We start from the raw sequence: 17660 nt of genomic DNA on the forward strand, positions 1-17660 counted from the left end.
ATAAGTACGGAATTAAAGTAGAAGAGGAATCAAGGGCGGAGAAGGCTCTCAAAATTAACCAAACACAACACCCATGGGAAGCGAGCAACACGGCCGCCTTTGTCTTTCCGAGAGGATCTCCACACACAGGCACCAAGCTAGGAAATGACACCCATAAAGGGGGCAATGGCTCAAAGGAAATAAACACGTCTTCGAATAAATAAGCGCATGCGCCGGGTGCTCCCACCGTGGAAACAACCGCCTTTGTCTCCCCACAACACGGACAAACACGCACGCGAAACACACGGACGGACACACACACGGACGCAGATGGTTCAGCCCACAGGAAGGTTTTATGACACAGCCTTTGAACAACTCGGGAAGCCGAGTGGAAGTTTCCGATATAAACCGAAGGAAAATCCATACAACTCAGATCGACAGGGGCTCTGGCCTCCATCACAGATCGTCAGGGGCTCTGGCCCCCATCACAGAGATCGTCCGGGCCACGAGCTCCACCAGAGATCATCCGGGCCACGAGCCCATCTTCGGCTCCACCACAGATCGTCAAGAAGTTTTCATCATTGAGAATGACGAGGGTCGCGGAGTAGCGACGCGTAGCTACAAGCCGAGGTCTGCACCACCTGAGAAGAATCGCTACCCTGAGTCGCAGAGCTGCGAGTGAAGCCAACAAAGACGCCAACGTCCACCCTGCCACGAACGAAGCATCGCTCCTCGTCAGAGTGACGACCAGCGAACAACCCGCAGGAAAGGCGGAGATCGCTGAACGAGCGCCAACTTGCGCCACCTTGCGCCACCGTGCGCCACCGTGCGCCACCGTGCACCACTTTGCGCTGAACGTGCGCCACCGTGCGCCACCGTGCGACACCGAGCGACAACGAGCGACACCCAGATCGACCAGCATCAACCCAAACCGACTCGTCATCCCGCCGTGGAGAAAAAGAGTCAAAGTCTTCTGAACGAGCGCCGCCGCTCACCTCACAGCGGAGAAAGTCTCAGCTGCCGCTCGCACAAACAACAGAGGTCGTATCGCTCCCCACATACAGACTCAAGAAAACACAGAGAAATCTTGTCAAACCAGTTTCCTTTGTCCCAGAATCTCGCCGAAGAGTTAATTAAAACAGAGCCAGATTCGCTCTCGCGCCCACACGCCCTCACCCACCATTGTATCAAACATTCCGTTAAAAGGATTTTAGACTTGCCGATGAATCTATTGACATATACTTTCGCCTCTGGGATACAATAAGTGCTTTTTATTACCGCCATATGAAGTGTGTCATGCTTGTTTTCAAACTCGACCAGTCGCCGATTGTGATCAATACATGGGCGAACTAATGATGCCTGGTAGGAAAAGTAGAGGTTACAATTGATAGAAGTGTTTTTAGTCATTCAGTTCGTTAAATGCATAAGTGTTTATTCATTCATTTTAGTCAAATGCATAATCTCGTAATTGCATAAGAGTTTTGGTTATTCATATTAGTTAATGCATAATATCGCAAATGCATAAGAATTTTTAGTTATTCAATTTAGCTAAATGCATAAGTGTTTATTCATTCATTTTAGTCAAATGCATAAGAGTTTTCGTTATTCATATTGCATAATTGCATAATGTCACAACTGCATAAGTTTTTGTCGTTCATATTAGTTAATTGCATAATCTTGCCCATGAATTATTGACGCATGTTTGACCTGCATGATAGAATGTCACGTGCTTGTTAGAATAAAATTGTAATCCAGAAGCATATCGAGTGTTCCTTCCAAGTCCATGCAAAACTGTCTTATTCTTGACAACTGTATCCTGTGATGAGATATGAAAATGGAGACCTAAAATATTATAACACACACTAGGATAATCGGTAAATGAATCTATGATAATCGTGTTATCCTGATTGATAACTCTGGATAAACGAAACTAAGCAAATTATCATAACTGCACACATTAACATAATCGCAAGCCTCCGCATAAATTACTACGATTATCTCCGTGATTATCATAATTTATGCATATAATTACACGCATTATCATAATTTATGCGTATTAATACACACACTATCATAATTAATGCGATTTGCGCATTTTTCGGAAAATTATTAATTTTTATTATTTTCATCAAAATTTCATAATCACAACACATACAACATAATGGGTGGCGTCGTCCGGGATCTCTCACAGACAGTGTTTTGCATGGATGATGGAATGAATCACTTCGTGTTAACCAGAATATCAGGATCGAACATTGCATGGTAATTGTGAACGGGCGGAAAACAAAAAACGCCCTCTAAGGTTAAAACCCAGAATAGCAGGTTAAAACAGAGACAGTGGAATTAAGATAATATCGTATCAAACCAATTGCATCCTGTGATAAATGGTGTTAGAGGTACGCACTCTGAATCGGAAAATAACAGATAGCTCGAGTCGAATTGACTACACTCTGTGAGATAATTGTTTTATATGCACTCTGAAAGGGAATGTCAAAGTAACTCCCGCCACACCTTGAGATGCTGGGATTAAGAATAATTTTTGAATGGGTTACGGGATACGGGGAGCTCGTATTTAAACGTACCGACCAATCTGTTACAAAGCAGTACAGTCAGAGAGACATATGGGAAGGGAGCTGTATCGATAACACGAACACACCTCGGGGGAAACTAATTGACTGGATAAAATGTAACGAAGGCGAACACGATGCAAAAACTGCAGAGAAGGCAGGACAGGACTCATTCCTTCTCACACAGGCATACAGACAGGGATTGTGGAATGAGGGAAAATTTGGAAAGGAAACGGGAGAGAAATCAGTGCTCGCGACACCAGCGAAACTCACAGACGTGGATCCACAGAATAAATATGGAAGTGACATTAAATCACACTCTTGGGTACGTGGACAGAGTCCAGGGATTGATCGCACAAAAATTAAAGATATCGAACAAAAAATCCTTGACAAAGGGAAACCCTCACAATTCGAGAGAGGGAGGAAAAATGTTAAAATAAAGTCGACAGGACATGCTCCACTAAGGGCAGAGGCAAAAACTGAAGGGAAATGGCAACACGCCCGACACGGCACAGACCAAAGTGACAGATTGCCTGATGATAACTTGTTTTATGATGACGCTGTCGGCGATCAACTTTCGGAATACCTATTCACCAGTAAAACCCTTAAATTGATGGACAAGGCTCTAGTCAGAATTCCCGATTTTGACCCCCACAATAAGACTATGGATATCCACACACATATCGCAACCGTAGAAGAGGAGGCAATGATTAGAGGGCTGAGGAGACGGGATGAAAAAGCGAGTTTGTTGAAACGGACCTTACATAAAGAATCCATTCCATGGGTAAAGTCACTGCCACGCAAGGTTAGAAATGATTTTAAACAACTGAGCCTGGCAGTGATTTGGAAGTTTGGAGAATATTCGACACTCACTGAGGGGTTTTATGCTGTAAAATCGATGACCCAGAGCATGGACCAAGATCCACGTGACTACCTCGTCCAATTTAAAAGAGCGTATTACGCAGGCGATGTGAATCAATACCACGAAGGAGATAAAATGTTCAAAATTATGTTTTTTGAATCCTTGAGCCCAGAGATTACAGAAAGGGTGAGAATGGTTTTGAATCCAGAAACCGCATCCTTACGCCGCATAGAGAGCAAGGCGTACATGGCATGGTTATACAGAGCTAAGAATCATAATTCGGATCCAGAACACAGGGAGAGGGATGAGGAACCCAGCCTCTCAGAGAGGAATAAAAATCACCGAGCAGTCCCACCATGCAGGACGGAGCAGAAACGCACGCACACATGGCAAAATAACCCAGAGAGAGGTTGGCACGAGAATGAGAGCGGCACAAAGCCGAACATTCAGGAGAATCGCAGGAGGGAGAGGTTCAGAACAGAACCATATCAACACCCCATGCCACGACACACACAAGATCAAAATTACCCACAAAGATGGCGAGGTAACAATCCAGGAAAAATGTGGCACCCAAATGGGAGAAATACTTGGCCAAAAATGTACGAGAATCGCAGGAGGGAGAGGTTCAGAGCAGAACCATATCAACACCCCATCCCACGACACACGCAAGGTTCAAATTACGCACAGAGATGGCAAGATAACCACCTAGCGGGAAGGTGTTACACAGACCGCGGAGGTATGGATGCGAACATTCAGGAGAATCGCAGGATGGGAGGTCAAACACAATCGATCCAATTCCGACCAATTCTTCCACCGGCTATACCAAGAGGGAATAGAGGAATAACACAGAATGCGGTCCAAATACGTGATGAACCATCCACAGTGAGTGCGAGCGAGCGGCCAACACGCGCCCCACCCGCCGAGGTGTTAAACCCTGAGCAGGCTGCAAGTGACAGGGCTGAATTGAAGTGTGATCGGACGGTGGATAGCAGACAGCAGAGACAAAGAGAGAACACAGAGACACGCCCTGAGGAGCGCAGGCGTGAGCCTTTGAATGGAAAATATCCAAGGGAAACCAAAATGTATGTGGATCGGAGTGCTAAAATGGAGACGAATGTTCATGACATATCAGGAATGGTGTTGGAATCTAACACACTCGTAAAACAAAGAGGGCAACATTACGAGGCACGGAATTAAGTCGACACACTGACTCGGCAAATGTGCATGTAATCGCAGAGAGAGCGAATGCCACGAACCAAGTGTCAAAATGGGTCGTGTGCGCGAATTCTGGTTACGTGCAGCACAATTTTTCACCACACACTCCCACGACGCGAGAGAGTGAGAGAGGAAACTACAAAAACGAACCCGAAAACCGTGATCAAATTATCAAAGTGATAAGTGGTAAACCAGGCAACATGAGGAAGGTAACGCATAAATGCGTTCGAAACCGCTACCTAGCGTTTCCCAGGATTTAACAAAACAAAAATGAATGTTCGTCAGTTATGATGTATGAGAACCGATGTAACGCAATATCGATGTTAACGTGTTGTTTATTTTCTTTGCTTATTTCAGATGTAACCAGGTTAAGATGGTAATACGTGCACGCGCGTCGTAAGAAATAACCGCCGAGAGTAAGGGCGGCTGATGGGATTCATGACATAAAAAGGGGGCATTACTTTGTTTGAAAATTCGCCAGTGGCCAAATCGACCCCTGATAATTTTCAAACGGGCGGACTGTTGTGTATGTACCCCCTTTTTATTTTTTTTTTAATATTATTTTTTTTTTTATATTATTTTTTTTTAAGGCTTATTCTGCCATCATATATAATATTGTTTTTTTAATAGACACGGGGCCACGTGGGAACGAACACGCCCCCACACTTCCACAGAGGCCCCCACACTTCCACAGATGCGCGCATACCTCATTTCAAAGGAAAGAGGACATGACAGGGGGGGCAATAAGGTAATAAAAAAAAAAACTCCCCTAAATTCACACAAGAGGAACAAGGGAGGGGGGGGAATTGCAGGCGGGGGGTTGCAGAACCAGGAGACACGGAGGAAGAGATAATTATATTCTGAACAAAGATAAGCCGGGATATCAGATTAAATAATCACAAGAAGTCAAATAATAAGTACGGAATTAAAGTAGAAGAGGAATCAAGGGCGGAGAAGGCTCTCAAAATTAACCAAACACAACACCCATGGGAAGCGAGCAACACGGCCGCCTTTGTCTTTCCGAGAGGATCTCCACACACAGGCACCAAGCTAGGAAATGACACCCATAAAGGGGGCAATGGCTCAAAGGAAATAAACACGTCTTCGAATAAATAAGCGCATGCGCCGGGTGCTCCCACCGTGGAAACAACCGCCTTTGTCTCCCCACAACACGGACAAACACGCACGCGAAACACACGGACGGACACACACACGGACGCAGATGGTTCAGCCCACAGGAAGGTTTTATGACACAGCCTTTGAACAACTCGGGAAGCCGAGTGGAAGTTTCCGATATAAACCGAAGGAAAATCCATACAACTCAGATCGACAGGGGCTCTGGCCTCCATCACAGATCGTCAGGGGCTCTGGCCCCCATCACAGAGATCGTCCGGGCCACGAGCTCCACCAGAGATCATCCGGGCCACGAGCCCATCTTCGGCTCCACCACAGATCGTCAAGAAGTTTTCATCATTGAGAATGACGAGGGTCGCGGAGTAGCGACGCGTAGCTACAAGCCGAGGTCTGCACCACCTGAGAAGAATCGCTACCCTGAGTCGCAGAGCTGCGAGTGAAGCCAACAAAGACGCCAACGTCCACCCTGCCACGAACGAAGCATCGCTCCTCGTCAGAGTGACGACCAGCGAACAACCCGCAGGAAAGGCGGAGATCGCTGAACGAGCGCCAACTTGCGCCACCTTGCGCCACCGTGCGCCACCGTGCGCCACCGTGCACCACTTTGCGCTGAACGTGCGCCACCGTGCGCCACCGTGCGACACCGAGCGACAACGAGCGACACCCAGATCGACCAGCATCAACCCAAACCGACTCGTCATCCCGCCGTGGAGAAAAAGAGTCAAAGTCTTCTGAACGAGCGCCGCCGCTCACCTCACAGCGGAGAAAGTCTCAGCTGCCGCTCGCACAAACAACAGAGGTCGTATCGCTCCCCACATACAGACTCAAGAAAACACAGAGAAATCTTGTCAAACCAGTTTCCTTTGTCCCAGAATCTCGCCGAAGAGTTAATTAAAACAGAGCCAGATTCGCTCTCGCGCCCACACGCCCTCACCCACCATTGTATCAAACATTCCGTTAAAAAGGATTTTAGACTTGCCGATGAATCTATTGACATATACTTTCGCCTCTGGGATACAATAAGTGCTTTTTATTACCGCCATATGAAGTGTGTCATGCTTGTTTTCAAACTCGACCAGTCGCCGATTGTGATCAATACATGGGCGAACTAATGATGCCTGGTAGGAAAAGTAGAGGTTACAATTGATAGAAGTGTTTTTAGTCATTCAGTTCGTTAAATGCATAAGTGTTTATTCATTCATTTTAGTCAAATGCATAATCTCGTAATTGCATAAGAGTTTTGGTTATTCATATTAGTTAATGCATAATATCGCAAATGCATAAGAATTTTTAGTTATTCAATTTAGCTAAATGCATAAGTGTTTATTCATTCATTTTAGTCAAATGCATAAGAGTTTTCGTTATTCATATTGCATAATTGCATAATGTCACAACTGCATAAGTTTTTGTCGTTCATATTAGTTAATTGCATAATCTTGCCCATGAATTATTGACGCATGTTTGACCTGCATGATAGAATGTCACGTGCTTGTTAGAATAAAATTGTAATCCAGAAGCATATCGAGTGTTCCTTCCAAGTCCATGCAAAACTGTCTTATTCTTGACAACTGTATCCTGTGATGAGATATGAAAATGGAGACCTAAAATATTATAACACACACTAGGATAATCGGTAAATGAATCTATGATAATCGTGTTATCCTGATTGATAACTCTGGATAAACGAAACTAAGCAAATTATCATAACTGCACACATTAACATAATCGCAAGCCTCCGCATAAATTACTACGATTATCTCCGTGATTATCATAATTTATGCATATAATTACACGCATTATCATAATTTATGCGTATTAATACACACACTATCATAATTAATGCGATTTGCGCATTTTTCGGAAAATTATTAATTTTTATTATTTTCATCAAAATTTCATAATCACAACACATACAACAGTGGACAGTCCTCTACTCGGGGCAGGAGACTGCCAAACAACAGGGTGTGGCTCTTCTTCTGAACAAAAGAATGAAGGGGGCGTGGGAGCGTGGCGGTGAGGTGTGGGAAGCTGTAAGCCCCAGGATACTTTGGGCTCGCCTTCCCATCAACCAGAGGCGAGGAGTGGTGGTCGTGGTTACTTATGCCCCCACCGAAGACGAACATCCGTGGAGGGATGCAAGCAAAGCCGATGAGTCAGACGCTTTCTATGACCTCCTGTCACAGGTGCTGGCTAAAGTGGCCACTCGGGACAGAGTCATCTTGTTGGGTGACTTCAATGCCCGAGTTGGTCATGATGCTGACACCTGGTCTGGAGTGATTGGAAGGCATGGGCCAGATCAGCTCAATAATAACGGTAGGAGGCTGCTAGATTTTTGTGCAGCCCATGGGCTTGTAATTACCAACACGCTCTTCCGGCATCGGCGCATCCACACAACATCATGGATACATGCCGGGTCCAAGCAAGAACATCTGCTGGACTACATAGTGACGGACCAGCGGATGCGAACCCATGTCCTTGACACCAGGACCTACCGTGGAGCTGATCTGTCCTCTGACCATCGACTAGTCATCTGTAAGATGCGCCTGCCTTTCTTCCACTCCGGTGGTGGGTGTACACCCAGGATCCCATTCCAACCAAAAGTGGCCTGGTCTCAGTTAGCTGATGAAAGTTGCAAGCGAGAATTTCATCATCGCTTGCAGCTGGGGTTGGCATCGTCCCCCACTCCACCTGATGTCGAGGGTAAATGGGCGAGGTTTAGGACTGTGACTCATGCAGCTGCAATGGCTGCTTTGGGTACGCGGTCCAGACCTCCCCAGAAACCCTGGCTGACAGAGGAGGTGTTCAGGTTAATTGAGAAAAAGCGACAGGCCCACTCTCATCGCCTACAGCATCCCACGTCAGAGAATGAGGAGGTTTACCGCAGCCTTCGCTCGGAAGTTCGGAGAGCCGTAAGGCGTTGTAAGGATGGGTGGTGGTCGCGGGTTGCTGAGGAGATGGAGTCTGCCTCAGTGGCCCGTGATCACAAATCACTATTTAACTCCATCAAAAAAGTAACCTGCAGCGCCACACCTATTACCATCATTAGAGGAAAAAACGGTGATCCAATCTCCGACCCCCAGGAACAGGTTTGCAGATTTGCTGAGCATTTCTGTGAGGTCCTGGGGGAGGGAAATTCTCTCAGCCAGGAAAACATCATGGCACAAAGTGGGGATAACCCTGCTGAGGCTGCGGTGCCTCAAATATTGGAAGAGGTCACCCCCTGTGAGTGGCTGGCTGAGGTTCCAGCTGTTGAGGAAGTACTGAGGGCGATCCGGAGTCTGAGACCAGGGAAGGCACCGGGCAGAGATGATCTCCCAAGCGAAATGCTGAGGGAGGGTGGCGTTTGTGCACAGACTGCCCTATATGACATCATAACAACAGTCTGGACCACTGGACGGGTTCCGCAGGACTGGAAGGATGCCCTGGTGGTCCCCCTCTTTAAGAAGGGGGACCGCACAGACTGTAACAACTACAGGGGCATCTCACTCCTCAGTGTGCCGGGTAAGGTCCTGGCAAGGATTATTCAACATCGCCTTGCTAGGCACGCTGAGGAGGGCTTGCGGAGCCCCAATGCGGTTTCAGGAAAGGGCGGTCCTGCACAGATGCCATATTTTCTGTCCGTCTGCTACAGCAGAGGTGTAGGGAATTCCAAAAAGACCTACATCTCTGCTTTATTGACCTGGTCAAGGCCTATGATACCATCAGTAGGACTGGACTCTGGGTTGTTCTTCGTGCTTTCGGAGTCCCTGACCCTCTGCTCACGATCATTAAGGACCTTCATGATGGTGAGCGGGCCCGGGTAAAACTACGTGGCCGGGAGTCGGAGCCTTTCCCTGTACACCTTGGGGTGCGACAGGGATGTCCTCTGGCTCCCACATTATTTAACATCTATTTTGACCGCGTAGTTCGTGAAGCCTTCAATAGCTGTACCGGGGGAATTTCCGTTTGGTACAGATATAATGGGAGGCTGATCGACGCCCGGGTGCGATCAAGGGATGGCTCCCTATTGGTCAACCACGTTATGTATGCCGATGATTTGGTAATAGCTGCTCATTCAGAAGAGGAGTTGGAGGCGCTGCTGCTGGGACTGGAGCGTGCCACTAAGAGGTGGGGCCTTACCATCAGCCCCACCAAAACCAAGCACCTGCCTGGGTATTTTGTACCATCGGACACTCCACCCCCACAACTCCCAATTGGTGATGGGGCAGTTGTGGAGAGAGTGGAGAGTTTCCCATACCTGGGCAGTGTGCTTATGACCGGCTCCAGTCTATCAGCAGAGGTCTCACTCCGAATCAGTCGAGCGGCAATATCTTTTCATCGGTTGCGTAACGCTGTGTGGAAGCTACCTGGTCTGTCGCTCCGCACGAAGCTTCAGGTCTTCTCGGCCACGGTCATTCCCTCCCTTCTCTACGCTTGCGAGACGTGGACCCCCCTGGTGGAGCATCTTCGCCGGTTGGAAACATTTAGGCTGGCCTGCCTACGATCCATCCTGGGTTTAACCAGGCTGGATTGTGTGAGGAGCTCACAAATCCTTGAAAGATCTGGGCAAAGTCCCATCAGTGAGCTCCTCCGGCAGGCAAGGCTGCGTTGGCTGGGTCATGTAGCCCGCATGCCCAGCCACCGCATGCCTAAACAGCTTTTGTTCGGCCGGATCGAGGGGGCTAGACGGGCGCGGCACGGGCTGGAGAAGAGATGGAGTGATGTGGTACAGGAGGACGTGGAGCTGAGTGGACTTGCCGATGACTGGTACCAGCGGTGTCAAGATCGGCCTCAGTGGAGGAGGCTCGTGAAGGACGCTACTGGGCAGTTGGAGGCAGTCGCCCTCCAACAACAACGGAGGGCGGAGGAGCGACGCTCACAACAACGAGCGGAGCGCCGGGTGGCTAAAGCACAGCAAGTTGGCACAGTAGGGGGCACAGGTGGTGCATCAGCCAGTCATCTCGGTCATCTCGGTCAGTCGACCAGTGGCACCTGGGTCTGCCCCGTGACCTCCTGCCAGCGGGCTTTCGACACTTCACGTGGCCTCAAGGTGCACTTGGCCTGGCACAAGCATCGTGGTGACGTCACCGCCACTTAGTGGCGAATGGCGGTTGTTGTTGTTGTTGTTGTGTGTAGGTGTGTGTAAGTGTCTAGAGGTGTGTGTGTAGGTGTGTGTGAGTGTATAGAGGTGTGTGTGTAGGTGTGTGTAAGTGTATAGAGGTGTAGGTGTAGGTGTGTGTACGTGTATAGAGGGGTGTGTAGGTGTGTGTAAGTGTCTAGAGGTGTGTGTGTTGGTGTGTGTGAGTGTATAGAGGTGTGTGTGTAGGTGTGTCCAGAGTCTGGGACTAGGAAAGGCACCGGGCAGAGATGATCTCCCAAGCGAAATGCTCAGGGAGGGTGGCGTTTGTGCACAGACTGCCCGACATGACATCATAACAACAGTTTGGACCACTGGACGGGTTCCGCAGGATTGGAAGGATGCCCTGGTGGTCCCCCTCTTTAAGAAGGGGGACAACACAGACTGTAACAACTCCAGGGACATATCACTCCTCAGTGTGCCGGGAAAGGTCCTGGCAAGGATTATTCAACATCGCCTTGCTAGGCACGCTGAGGAGAGGCTTGCGGAGCCCCAATGCGGTTTCAGGGAAAGGCGGTCCTGCACGGATGCCATATTTTCTGTCCGTCTGCTACATCAGAGGTGTAGGGAATTCCAACAAGACCTACGTCTCTGCTTTATTGACCTGGTCAAAGCCTGGGCTCTGGGTTATTCTTCGTGCTTTACGAGTCCCTGACCCTCTGCTCACGATCATTAAGGACCTTCATGATGGTGAGCGGGCCTGGGTAAAACTACGTGGCCGGGAATCAGAGCCTTTCCCTGTACACCTTGTGGTGCGATAGGGATGTCCTCTGGCTCCCACATTATTTAACATCTATTTTGATCACGTAGTTTGTGAAGTCTTCAATAGCTGTGCCGGGGGAATTTCCATTTGGTACAGATATAATGGGAGGCTGATCGATGCCCGGGTGCGATCAAGGGATGGCTCCCTATTGGTCAACCACGTTATGTATGCCGATGATTTGGTAATAGCTGCTCATTCAGAGGAGGAGATGGAGACGCTGCTGCTGAGACTGGAGCGTGCCACTAAGAGGTGGGGCCTTACCATCAGCCCCACCAAAACTAAGCAACTGTCTGGGTATTTTGTACCATCGGGCACTCCACCCCCACAACTCCCAATCGGTGATGGGGCAGTAGTGGAGAGAGTGGAGAGTTTCCCATACCTGGGCAGTGTGTTTATGACCGGCTCCAGTTTAACAGCAGAGGTCTCACTCCAAATCAGTCGAGCTGCAATATCTTTTCATCGGTTGTGTAACGCTGAGTGTAAGCTACCCGGTCTGTCGCTCCGCACAAAGCTTCAGGTCTTCTCGGCCACAGTCATTCTCTCCCTTCGCTATGCTTGCGAAACGTGGACCCTCCTAATGGAGCATCTTCGTCGGTTGGAAACATTTAGGCTGGCCTGCCTACGATCCATCCTGGGTTTAACCAGGCTGGATTGTATGAGGAGTTCACAAATCCTTGAAAGATCTGGACAAAGTCCCATCGATGAGCTCCTCCGGCAGGCAAGGCTGCGGTGGCTGGGTCATGTAGCCCGCATGCCCAGCCATCGCATTCCTAAACAGCTTTTTTTCGGCCGGATCGAGGGGGCTAAACGGGCGCGGCACGGGTTAGAGAAGAGATGGAGCGATGTGTTACAGGAGGACGTGGAGCTGAGTGGACTTGCCGATGACTGGTACCAGCGGTGTCAAGATCGGCCTCTGTGTAGGAGGCTCGTGAAGGACGCTACTGGGCAGTTGGAAGCAGTCGCCCTCCAACAACAACGGAGGGATGGAGGAGCGACGCTCACAACAACGAGCGGAGCGCCGGGTGGCTAAAGCACAGCAAGTTGGTACAGTAGGGGGCACAGGTGGTGCATCAGCCAGTCATCTCGGTCATCTCAGTCAGTCGACCCGTGGCATCTGGGTCTGCCCCGTGACCTCCTGCCAGCGGGCGTTCGACACTTCACGTGGCCTCAAGGTGCACATGGCCTGGCACAAGCGTCGTGGTGACGTCACTGCCACTTAGTGGCGAATGGCGGTTGTTGTTGTATAGGTGTGTGTGTAAGTGTGTGTAAGTGTATAGATGTGTGTGTATGTGTGTGTAAGTGTATAGAGGTGTGTGTAGGTTTGTGTAAGTGTATAGAGGTGTGTGTGTAGGTGTGTAAAGGTGTGTTTGTAGGTTTGTGTAAGTGTATATAGGTGTGTGTGTATGTGTGTGTAAGTGTATAGAGGTGTGTGTAAGTGTATAGAGGTGTGTGTATGTGTGTGTAAGTGTATAGAGGTGTGTGTAGGGGTGTGTAAGTGTGTAGAGGTGTGTGTGTATGTGTAAGTGTATAGAGGTGTGTGTGTAGGTGTGTGTAAGTGTGTATAGGTGTGTGTAAGTGTGTGTGTAAGTGTACGGAGGTGTTCGGGAGAGTAACCCTGGCAGCGCAACGCTGCTGGCGTCTCGTGCTGCCGCCTGTACCGCGCCTTGTCCACCAGAGGGCATCGCCTACCCACGGGTTGTGTGGCGTCAGGGTGAGAAGTGGAGGGTGGGGGAGGGGTCCGGGGGTGGGGGGGGGGGCTGCTGCAGCACTCAGCTGAAGCAGCAGCCGCTGAAAGTCACCGTAAACGTGAACACAATCAGTTAAGATCCGAAATGGTTTATTACGTCCTTCCAATGATTGCTAAGCCCGAATCCATCTTCTCGGTTGAAATTGTCGTTCATGAGGCGATCCACATATACAAACACAGAGACAGTATATAATTTAATTTTGGGTTTGTCTATGGCAGTATATAGTACGGTGTAGACTCGTGTGATGTAAGAGAATAAAGTTTAGATGGAAGCATATTATATAATTTTTACGACGTAGAATTGTAATGTATTACTTACTGTTAGTAACTCAGCTTATTGTAGAGTGTAGTAAGTATACTGATGATACTATGTGGTTTATACTTTAGTTGTTTACGTGTTGGTTTTAGTTGTTGCAGCTACATACTGTTAACACTCCTTCCCTTTATTAATGCTACCCCTATCCCCTCCCTTTGATGCTGAATTAGTACTATTCACATACCTGCATTTCCCATATCCTCTCCCTTTGATACTGCTAATCCTGCATAATGCACAGGCATATGTAGTACTAATCACATTCCTGCATTTCCCATGGAAATGCTAAATTCCTCTTGATATGCAAATTCCTTTGTCAAGGCGCCCAGCGTATATATATATGCTCCAAGCTCGTGTGGTGTTTCATTCAGACGCTGTCGCCTCGACAGACCTGGTTTTCACCTGAGGACGGCTGCTTGCGTTGTGGCCGAAACGTCGTGAGAATTATTTTATTATGTTTTATTTTTTTATTATTTTATTACTTCCCTTCTACGTGACTTTACCGAAAGAACCAAGAAGATGAATCCCTGCAGTCACGAAAGCTTTAAATCGAGATGTAGAGGTGTTACGTACCGGGGTGTAGCAAGCCATTACGTTGCGGTGTCTACATCACGGTCCGTGCGTGGGGTGTCTACATCAACGTCCGCATACAGCCCCGCCCCTCGGGGGGCAGTTGGCTATATAAGGCGGTGCGTGAGAGAGCTCGAGGCAGTCGTTGGAGCAGAAGAGCCAGTGACGACTGAAGACCAGCTACCTAGCCCTGGGACTACCCTGACTCGCTGCTCTTATAAGAGCCGAGCAGGGCAAGCCAGGGGCGACCTCAGAGCAGTGAGGTCTATGTCCTTGTGAGGGCCAGGCTCGTGTGGCTGAGGGTCGGACCTGAGCCGAAGCTGGGCCAGGTCAGTGAGCCTCTACAGTAAAATGAAAAACAATTAAATATTCGTTTATTGTGTGGATGAGTGGGTGCGTGCGTGAGTGGGTGCGTGGGTGGATGAGTGAGTGGATGGGTTGATGCATCGTAGGTGAGTCGCTGAGTGAGTGGCTGGGTGCATGAGTGTGGGTTAGTGATTGAGTGGGTGGCTTAGTGAGTGGTTCAGTGTATGAATGGCTCAGTAGTTGAGTGGGTGAGTGTGAGTGGCTCGGTGGTTGAGTTCGTGGGTGGTTGAATGTTTTGGTGGTTGAATTATTGGGTGGTTGAGTGATGGGTGGGTGGGTGAATAATTACGTGGTTCGTGGGTGAGTTGCTGAGAGAGTGGCCGGGTGGTTGGGCGAGTGGGTGGGTTAGAAATTGAGTGGGTAGCATGGTGAGTGGATTTGGATGTGACTGGGTGAGTGGCTGGGTGAGTATGTGAGTGGATGGATGAGTGAGGGGGTGAGTGGGTTTGTGGATGAGTGAGTGTGTGGATAGTGTGGGGGTCGCTAGCCCCCGAAATCCCTCCCTCGATAATGCTAACGGCCGGGCTAGCATCATCAATCGCCCCCCTGCTGCTAAGCGAACCGCTGCTGAGTTCCTCACCCATGGTGTGGGAGCCGTCGCCCGAGGATTCCCCTCCACCGCGGGTCCGCGTAGCAGGCATGGTTAATTACGTACGCGCACACCCACACACACAGCTCTGCACGGCACTCACTCAACACTGACCACTCGCGTTACGATCGCGCACCTGTATCATACACGTAGTGAACGTGCGCGCACACACGCATACAGCTCCACACGCGATACCCCTCTTGCGCCGCTCTGCGCAGCGCTCGCCGTCTGCTGGCCGCTTACGTTATGATCGCGCACCTGGGGTACGCCTATTACGCACGCCGCGAGCTTACGCACACACAGTACCACACGCGTTCCCACACGCTCACACTGCACGACAAGATCACGCGAGACCACGCTTCGCTATTAATGATTTATTACCTGGTAACTAATGTTCAATCAGTGAGTCGACGAGGCTGGCCTATTCCACTAAACCGGCACCTATTCCCTATTTATCGGCTATGATTCTAATTCACCTTCTTACTCACTGTTAAGTGTCCACGGCGGTCCGCTGATCCCGGTGTTAACCGCGTGCCTCGGTGCGTCGCACGGACGTCCGGGTCGCTGGCTCGAGCTGCGTCTGGTCGCCTGGCGCTGGAGTAAGAGAGCGATTTCCCCTCTGCGCTCCTCTATTTATCCTCCCTACCTCCAAAGGGGATGCTGCGCTGAACAATGGGCTCGTGCACCCCAAGCCCGCGCACGGCAGTCCCCAGGCGCTGTTGATATGCTAATCAGTGAGCGACGTTGGCGGCGTACATCCTAATTACTCCCTTACCCTTCCTAACAATGGGGCCTGTGCGCTCAAGCGCAATTATCCCAACCCCCCATGACTATGCGCAACAGCCCCTGTGACCCCGCTATTCATGCTGTCTCGTGCCTCCCCTGCTTGCCCCGTCGACTCGTGGGGGTGTGTGTGGGGGGAAATGCGCCTCAACCGCGGTGGCCGAATGCCCCACGCCGCGACCACACCATATTAAGGCCGGCAGCAGCGCCGCGGTACCACGTAGCACGGGGGAGGTCATCCAATTCCCTGATCGCCGGAAACCGTGAGAATTAATCCCGATAAGGGTCTCTCGGATAAAAACCGGTCGATCAGGTAACCTTCCCTTCCAGCTCTATGGGGGGGGGGGGGGGATGCGTGCGGGTGTGTGCTTATGTGGGGCGGGTGATGGGGGGCAGTGCGGTGGGGGAAGCCGGGCGGCTCCCTGGCTCGGCAGAGCGGCCCCGTCGCTGTGGCACCACATAGCCCCCCGGGGTGCCAGTCCCCGTCCCGGGTTGACTTGAGCACCTCGCCTGGGTTGCCCCCACGAGGTATCGCCGCGGGGTCCGCGGGATTCGCCCGGCCCTTGTGGCTGGCCTCGGGGGTGGCGGCTCCGTCTCCTGGGGCTCCGGCGGTGGTCTCCTCCTCCATTCCAACGGCTCCCCTCGGCCTCTGGCACCTGCGGGCTGGGGAACAAACTCAGAAGCGGTGGGGTTTAAGGGTCGCCGTCCTCGTCGCCCCCGGCCCCGCCCGGGGCCCCTCGGAGCCCTGGGCTCCGTGGGGCCCATATACTGCGCGAGGCCCCCGGGCACGGGGGATGCGGGTACTCCGGGATTTTGGGGCCTTCGGGTGACGGGGTTCTCTCTCGCCGGGGCCGCTTTCCACGGTTTTAAGCGGCGGACATTGACCACCGTCTCTCGACCCCTCTCTCCGCCATCAATTAGTACCGTCCAGGGGGAGATCTGTCGCACCACGGTCCAGGGTCCCCGCCAGTAGGTCGTCAGTTTCCCCACCTGCCCGGCCCCGACGCGAGGGGTGTGTAGCCACACCTTAGCACCTGTCAGGAACAAGGGGGGTTCCATGCGGGGTCGGGTGCCCTGTTCCTGCCGCCGATGCGCGGCTTCCCCTTGCGGGTATGCTCGGCCTCGGGCTTCTCGTAGGGTCTCCAACAGGTGTTCCACGGGGCGGCTTCCCTCCTCCGGCTGGGGGGAAGGGACGCCGAATAGCAGATCTGCGGGGTAAACGAGACTCACGGCCGAACATCATTAAAAACGGGGTTTGTCCCGTCGACGTGTGTACGGTGGTGGCGTAGGCGAAAAGGGCGTAGGGGAGGTGTTCATCCCAATCCCGTTGATTTGCGGCCGCCATACGTTTGAGTTTCCCCGATAAAGTCTGATTCATGCGCTCCACCATCCCGTTCGCCTGGGGGTGGTACGCTGTGGTTCGGTCCTTCTGGATTCCGAACTCTCGGCACAGTGCCTGGAACAACTCGGCCTCGAACTCGCTACCCTGGTCGGTGAGGACTCGTTCTGGGATCCCGTGCTTAAGTACGTAGTGTTCCACAAATGCCCGGGCCACCACCAAGGCCGTTTTATCAGGGATGGCCACTGCCACGGGGTAGCGGGTGAAATACTCTACTGCGACTAGGATATATCGGTTGCCTCGATGGGGATCGCGGG

The sequence above is a fragment of the Lethenteron reissneri genome, chromosome 46 (genome assembly GCF_015708825.2).
Source record: "Lethenteron reissneri isolate LAM-NWPU_2019-01 chromosome 46, ASM1570882v1, whole genome shotgun sequence".
Lineage (NCBI taxonomy): Eukaryota > Metazoa > Chordata > Hyperoartia > Petromyzontiformes > Petromyzontidae > Lethenteron > Lethenteron reissneri.